Source organism: Arachis hypogaea, chromosome 20, assembly GCF_003086295.3.
Source record: "Arachis hypogaea cultivar Tifrunner chromosome 20, arahy.Tifrunner.gnm2.J5K5, whole genome shotgun sequence".
NCBI lineage: Eukaryota > Viridiplantae > Streptophyta > Magnoliopsida > Fabales > Fabaceae > Arachis > Arachis hypogaea.
The window spans coordinates 54,957,926-54,966,783 of NC_092055.1; positions in this window are offsets into that span (position 1 = coordinate 54,957,926).

An 8,858-nucleotide genomic window follows, 5' to 3' on the forward strand; every position below is an offset into this window, starting at 1 on the left:
GTAAGGATTATGTGACGCTCATCACATTTCTCACTTATGAACGCGTGCCTGACAAAGACTTCCGTTCTACATGAAAGTAAGCTTGAATGCATATCTCTTAGCCTCCTGATTTATGATCAGAGTCTTTGTGGTATAGGCTAGAATTATTGGCGGCCATTCTTGAGATCTGGAAAGTCTAAACCTTGTCTGTGGTGTTCCGAGTAGGATCTGGGAAGGGATGCTGTGACGAGCTTCAAACTCGCGAGTGCTGGGCGTAGTGACATATGCAAAAAGATTACTGAATCCTATTCCAGCATGATCGAGAACCGACAGATGATTAGCCGTGCGGTGACAGCACATTTGGACCATTTTCACTGAGAGAACGGGATGTAGCCATTGACAACGGTGATGCCCAACATACGACTTGCCATGGAAAGGAGTATGAAGGATTGGATGAAGACATTAGGAAAGCAGAGGTTCAGAAGGAACAAAAGCATCTCCATATGCTTATCTGAAATTCTCACCAATGAATTACATAAGTATTTCTATCCCAATTTATATTTTAATTATTAAAACTCTATAACCATTTGAATCCGCCTGACTGAGATTTACAAGGTGACCATAGCTTGCTTCAAGCCGACAATCTCCGTGGGATCGACCCTTACTCACGTAAGGTTTATTACTTGGACGACCCAGTGCACTTGCTGGTTAGTTGTGCGAAGTTGTGACAAAGAACTAAGATTATGAACATGCGTATAAAGTTTTTGGCGCCGTTACCAAGGAATGAATGATCACGATTTCGTGCACCAATCGACCTCACTCCTGTGAGTTATTACTACTTGATGCAACCCGGTACACTTGCCGGTGAGTTTTGTGTGGAATCGTTTTTCCCTCATCAGAGGTTAGACATGATTAAAAGCTCAAAGAGTTGTTTCCCTAGTCATATGCTTGTGGTGTTCTTGTGTCAAGTAATCCTTGAGACAAAACATTGAGAGTCGAGATCAATTGCAATTAGCAGAGTATGCCAAAGGCTTTGAGTACCACTGTCTTGGAGTAGCTGAAAGAAAAATCAAAACTTCAAAAGAGTTTCCCAGTTAAGTGCTTGTGGTGTTTCTGTGTCAAGTGAAGCTTGAGACAAAACATTTAAAGTCACGGCTAGGCTCAAGGTGCAAAGCACCAAAGAAAAGAGAATTAAAGTAAACTTTGCTGTGTTCAAGGATTAAACTGGCATATAAAGATTAGAGAATTATTAATATGATCCGGATTCTAGTTCTAAATGACACTGACAACCCTCTGATTCAAAGGGAGAATGAGATGCCAAAACTATTTAGAATTACAGTTGTAAACCCCACTTCAAGAAGAGACATGAGCTTAATTGAACTCTCACCTCTCATGCAAATTCACAGCTTAATCATGTACTAATTTTGGTTGCTTGAGGACAAGCAATAATTCAAGTTTGGTGTTGTGATGCGTGAGCATCTTTTCTATCTCTTCCTAGTGAATTTGCATTTAATTTGTTGAGTTTAATAAAGAATTAATTATCTTTTAGCCACTATGGATGCTACTTTGAGTCTTGTACAATTCTGTTTATTTTACGAGCATTCGGATGGATTTGATGGAGCTTCCACAAAAAAAGAGAAGAAGGCTATATATGGCATGAATGGCTTAGAGGATGGAGAGGAAGCTTGCACGAATGGAAGGAGCACAAGAATTCAAAGAGATGACCAGCGAGGAGCGACGCGTGCGCGTACCTGACGCATGCACATGATTTAGAAATTTGCACAGCGACGCGTACGTGTGACTGACACGTGCGCATGACACGCAAAGAAGACCATCGACGCGTACGCGTGACATGCGCCATGTACAGAAAACGCTGATTGTTATAATTAATTCGAATTTAAACTTTATTTATTTTTTTTAAATAAGAAAAGATATTATTTTAGTTTGAGAAAATGGATTTTTTAATTTATTAGGATTAGATATAAAAGAGAAAAAAAAAACTTCTCTTTTGGGATTTTTCCCAACATTATTCCACGTTTCATTCCAACTCAGCCCAATTTACAGTTTACCAGAATCCTTATTTTTTTTTCTCTGAACTATGAGCAACTAAACCTCCATTGTTAAGGTTAGGAGCTTTGTCTATTGTATGGATTGATTCTATTATTTTTCTATTTTAATTCATGTATTGATTTATAATTTAAGAATTGTTTTCGTTCTTTATCTTATGAATTTGGGTGGAACGGAAGTATGACCCTCTTTCTAATTGAGTTCTTGTATAACTTGGAAAAGCTCTTTACTTGAACAACAGCTTGAAAACATATTCTCCTAAATTTCTAATTATTTGGACTTAATGGGATACATGACACATAATCCTCTTATATTTGGATGATTATGATTTTTGTGGCATAATAACTAGAATTAAACTTCACCCCCTAATTGGAATTAATTGACCAAGGAATTGGCGGTTGATGAAAGTTAGAGGAGACTAGAAAGGTCTAAGGAATTAGGGTCTAGTCACATATAGTTTGTCATGAATTAAATCTTGCATGATTAAAATAAATTAATAAGAAAAGTCAATCCGGAAAATAGATAACTCTGAAGCCTTAACTGCCTTCTCCATATTTTATTCCCAACTTATTTACTTGCCTGTCTTCTGATATTTTGAATTACTGTTTAATGCTTTTGAACTCTCAAACACGATTTTCTGCTTGTCTAACTAAGTAAATTAATCAACCATTGTTGCTTAGTCCTTCAATCCTCGTGTGATCGACCCTCACTCACCTGAGGTATTACTTGGTACGACCCGATGTACTTGCCGGTATGTTTGTGGACTTTAATTTCTACATCAATCATCAATCAAACACTTGCATCAAAGTTTTCTATAATTCAGAAGAGATTTGCATCATTCAATCATCAAGCCAAATTTTGCATAAAAACCTTATGAAAAGCACATAAACAACCAAGTTTGATTAAATCAAGAAATGCATGAAATTATTATCCAAATACTTACTTATAGCTCAAGAAAATGCATAAAACCTAATAAAAATAAAAGAAAAAAGGCTAGTGAAACTAGACTAAGATGCCTTAGCATCAGTGCGCACATAGGTCTGTGCGCACGCACAAGAGCGAAAAAAGAAGGGGTTCATGCACACAGGCTGTGCCAACACTCCCAACAGAGGGAGTGTATGGACGTGCGCATGCGCACAGCTCTGTGCGGTCGTACAAAGAGTGCGAACAAGGGGGTGCGTGCGTACACACAGATGTGTGCGTACGCACAAGACGCAAAATACAGGGGAATGCGCGCGCACAAGGCGTGCTGGCGCTGCGAACAGGGGGCATAGAGGCTTGTGTGCGTATGCACAGGTAAGTGCGTACACACAGAAGGTAAAATTTTTCCCAAATTTTTTTTCTTTAAAATGCTAAGGTATTAAACCTTAGTTCAACAAAATTCAACCCCGAAACATTCAAAACATCACAAAATCATGATTCATATGCAAATCAACCTACAAAACTTAAAACTAAACTAATCATAAGCTAACTAAGATAAGCAAACGTGCAATAAACTAAGACTATAAACAAAGAGAAAGGATAAGGAATATGTTACCACAGTAGGGTGTCTCCCACCTAGCACTTTGGTTTATAGTCCTAAGTTGGACTCTTTGAAGAGATTCTTGTTAGGGTGGCTTGTGTTTCCACTCCTCATTGTTTGGGAGGAAGGTTGTATGTGTGGGAGGTGACTTATGTTGGTAGGTATCTTGAGGTGGTATGTAAGAATGTGGTTGTTGGTATTGGTGTGGTGTTTGAAAATGTGGTGATTAAGGGTTATGTTGAGGGTATCATTCATAGGCATATGGTGGTGTAGGTGCATAATCAATGTGAAACTCACCATATCCTTGATTTGGGTATGCATATTGGGGATGGTTTGGTTCATTGTATTATAGAGGAGGTTGCTCCTTCTAAAATTGATGCTCCAATCCCATGATGCAATCTAAAATTGAAGTTATCAAACCCTACAAAATGATCACAACCAAACTTCAAACTAAGAGGTTGATAACTCATAGAGAAAATAGAAAGTAAAAAATAAAGACATCAATTAACAAAACAAACAAAATCCTAATTACCAACAAAACAAACAAACAACCCAAAAAGTGTATATTCACACTATTCACAAATTTACAACAACCAAAACTATAACACTCATGGCGCTAGTTCCCCGGCAACAGCACCAAAAACTTGATGGAGAGAATTATTCTTGATTTGGAATTTCTCAAAATAAGAATCTCTTCGTTGCAAGTATAGCCAAATCAACAACTAACTCTCAACATCAAAGTTTAGTTTTTTCCAAATTCATATCATAACCGAGAGTAATGAAATCTCAGCTCATTCTCCCCTGGGATGCAATTAAAACTGTTATGCTTCCGGTTAGATGTATTTGGAAATGCAAAGATCTATAAGGAAAAGGCAAAGAGGTGGCATGACAGGAAGTTAGCTTCCAGAGTCTTTGAACCAGGACAGAAGGTCTTACTCTTCAACTCAAGACTCAAATTGTTCCCTGAGAAACTCAAATCCCGTTGGACAAGACCGTTTGTGATTACCAAGGTATCACCTTACGGACACATAAAACTTCAAGGTAAAGAAATGATGCGCATAAACTTGTTATGCTACGATTTAGGAAATTGCACGATCGGCAAAATTCCTTCCGGCAAGTGCACCGGTTATCGTCAAGTAAAAACTCACAATAGAGTGAGGTCGAATCCCACAAGGATTGGTTGAGTGAGCAATTCGGATTAGAAGTTTGTTCTAGTTGAGCGGAATCAAGATTTAGATGAGAATTGCGGAATGTAAAATTGGCGGGAAACGTAAATGACAAGAAATTTAAATGGCGGAATCTTAAATTGCATGAATTAAAGAGCAGAAGCTAGATTGCTCAAATTAAAAGGGAATGGGGGTGATTGCATGAATGTAATTGCAGAATGTAAAGAGAAAGTGGAAATCAGAAATGGGGAATTCATTGGGTTATAGGAGATATTGAGATCTCCGAATCAAAACATGTTTATCTCTTCCTCAAGCAATGCGTTCATTAAATTTTGCTTGGCAATCTTATATGATTGGATCCCAATCCCTTGGCTCACCAATTCTCTCTAAAAACAAACAAATTCCCAATCCCTTGGTTTAAATGTTCATAAGAAGAGATGATGCTCGATCACTGATTATACCACACAGTTTCATGAACCACAATTTGGTAGGATTACATGTCACAATATCCATCCAAACCCCAATCCAATTCACTGTGAGAAAGCTTCTCTAGCATGAATCCTCCATTCCTTTCCCAAGGTTCCGAAGGATTCCAATTATGGGTAGTTTCTTTCCCAAGACAACTACCCAATGGAATTAGATCGAGAAGCTTTCTAACAAAATTCAAGAGAAAAGATTGAAGAAGAAGATAAACTATTATTGATTCATTGAATTACAATAGAGCTCCCTAACCCAATGAAAGGGGGTTTAGTGAGTCATAGCTCTGAATTCAATTACAAAGATATGAAAACTAGCCAAATGAAAAGGTAAAAGTCCTCCTAACTTAAATTCTATCCTGTTTATACACTTTCTATATTGAGCTTCTGTTGTGTTTCTTGGGCTTTGAGGCCTCTCCCTGCTTTCCTTTTGCCTTGGGTTTATGATCCATAATCTTGATGAGGCTGTTGATCCAAATTCTGTAACATTCATTGAGCCAACTTAGTGATAATCAAATAATGACACATGACTCAATAATTTGAAATTTCAGACTCATCAATCCTTCAGGCCCAATCCCATATACCATGATATTCAATTGGGTTTCATACCAGAGTAAGTTTAAGTTAATGTTTGTGCTCAAATACTAACTTAAACCGCAATATTTTTGGCCCAGAAACCTTTTCCAAGAGTGGCGTTTAAGTTGCAGTTTAAGCTTAAATTGTAGCTTAAACGCCAGACACTTCCAGTGATGCCATTTGTGGAAGCACGTTTAAGCTTCAGTTTAAGGTTAAACTGAAGCTTAAACGTGGAAATGTAAGAAGGCAGCCCTGGAGGGTGACTTAGTCGAACACGTTTAAGCTTCAGTTTAAGGTTAAATTGAAGCTTAAACGTGGAGATAGGAAAGGCAGCCCTGGAGGTCGAACACGTTTAAGCTCCAGTTTAAGGTTAAACTGGAGCTTAAACGTGGAAATAGAGAAAGCCATCTGGGAGGTCGAACACGTTTAAGCTCCAGTTTAAGGTTAAACTGGAGCTTAAACGTGGAAGCTGAGAAAGGTAGCCCTGGAGGTGTCGAACACGTTTAAGCTCCAGTTTAAGGTTAAACTGGAGCTTAAACGTGGGAATGGAGAAAGCAACCCTGGAGGAGAAAACTTGGTCGAACACGTTTAAGCTCCAGTTTAAGGTTAAACTGGAGCTTAAACGTGGAAATGGCTCCCTGGTGCACTTCCCATTTCTGGCGTTTAACCTCCAGTTTAAGGTTAAACTGGAGGTTAAACGTGGAAATGCTTCCTGAGTGGCATTCTCATTCTGGCGTTTAACCTCCAGTTTAAGGTTAAACTGGAGGTTAAACGTGGAAATGCTTCTTTGGTGAGACTTTCATTCTGGCGTTTAACCTCCAGTTTAAGGTTAAACTGGAGGTTAAACTTCAGTTTCAGCATTTCTTAGCCTTCATGATTCTGGCGTTTAAGCTCCAGTTTAGACTTAAACTGGAACTTAAACTCCACATGTGATATTCAAGCTTCCTTTATTGACTTTGTTGCTTCCTTGCCTAGCCTCTTCTTCCCTGAAACCATCCAAACAATTGCATCAAAGTCTTGCAAAATTTCATGAGAAATCTTCCATTCATAGCATTCAAGTAATATAACTAAAAACTCATGGAATTTGCATCAAAATCATACTGTTTGAATGGTTCATTGCTTTGTTATTCATTTAACCATTCTTGGTTACTTTAAGCTCAAGAAAATGCATAAAACCACTAAAACTAACAGAAAAATGCTAGTGAAACTAGCCTAAGATGCCTTGGCATCACAACACCAAACTTAATACTTGCTTGTCCCTAAGCAAGTCCTGAGTTATTTGAGAAAAAAGCATGAACAGAAAGCAATCCCAATGGCTATATTAGTAAGCATTTGAAGTTCATCAGAAGGGTTTTATGCAGAAAGTTGCAGCATCACTTTTTCATTCTTATCAGGTAAGATTATCACTTTTTCATTGCATCCATCAAACACTGCTATGGCCTCTTGTTATTCTTATGTCCTTGGCACTTTTCTCTTCTTTGTTTTTCTTTTCTTTTTCTTAGAGCTCCTTTGCTCCTTGTTTGCTTGGTGTCATGTGTTGCACAAGCCTTTGGCATTTTCTTTTTCTTATCAGTGCACTACACATATCCACTTCAGGCATTTTAGTTCACATTTCTTCTTGAGACATTGGTGCCCAGCACCTCTTTGTGTGACTAAATGTTTTGTATTTAGGTTGCTCTTGATAATGGACTTTTGGTTGATAATCCCGGGTTAGTTAACCCAAGTTACCAAGTGTTGAAACACTCCTCAGAACCTATTCATCCAAGCATATCCTTAATACATAAACACCACAGGCATTTGTCTCAGAAGATCAAACCATTGGTGCCTAGCTTATTTTCTCAATTTTCTTGCTTTTTGGTTGCCCTTTTTCAGTGGCTTTTTCTTCTTCTTTTTCTTTCTTTTTCATGGCCAAAGACATTTATTCATCAAGATCCATAGACAGTTTTCAATTTCTACACAAAAAATGATAATTCTACACTCTAATTCCAGTGATCTGACTAAACAATCAAGCATGCATACCACCACTTAATTCTACTTGATTTGTCACTAATTGAGCCAAGTTACTTTTGTTCAAACCTTTCTTTTATTTTTAGAAACAGAACAAGCATGGCAAGCACTTGTTTAAGAAAGTGAAGTTATATCCAAACATCTAGGCATTCACTTTATTCAAAGCAATAAACAGACACTCATACTAAAAAAAAACTCCACATAACACTTAAATGACTTATGATGAAAGAAAGCTCATAAAGACAATTCACCAATTATCATTTGATTATTAAGGAACGAGACCACCTCTTATTTATTGCTTGGTTCTTCTTAATTCTTGGGATCCTGCTTCTTCTTGCTTCCTGCCTCTTTTTGACCACTTGTGCTTCCTTTGTCTTTTCTTATGAGCTTTTTCCAGAATCCAGCCTTTTTCATCGTTTCTTCCACTCCTTTTTCAATGATCATTGCCTTGTTTATTTCTCCTTCTTTCCTCCCTTTGAAATACTCATCAAAAGCTGGGAATGCTGGGTCCATCTTGTGTAGATGTTCCCCTATGTAGTTAAGCTTGATTTGCGAACTAATGTTGTAATCAGCTTGGACTGAGTATCTTGCATTCTGTAAAGTGGTGGCTTCCTTGATTGCCAAGACATTGGCATCTTGGTGTTGGCATATGTGGCTGAAGGATTCCTGTAAGTGTAAATTCTGTTCCCTTTGCAGATCTAAGAATCTTGATTCAAAGTTCCTTTGCATATCCATCATTTTTAGGTGAAAGTCCTCTTGTCTCTCCTGAGACCTCATGTATTGTTGAGACATTCCTTCCATGATTTCCTGCATTCTGCTCATATCCATGGGGTCTCTGGGAATTCGTTGTCTTCTTTCTGGAATTGCTTGCTCTTCTTGCTCTTCTTCTCTGTCTTCTCCTTCCTGTCCTTCTTGTTCTGCTTCTTGCTCTGCTTCCGCTTGTTGCCCTTCTTCATTTCTTCTTCTTGTATGTCTTGGGGCAGTTGGGCCAAGAGTCATTCTGTACGCAGTTATGGCCAATCCAGGATATAGCCAATTAGGTCTTTCATCTTCAAGTGGTACTTG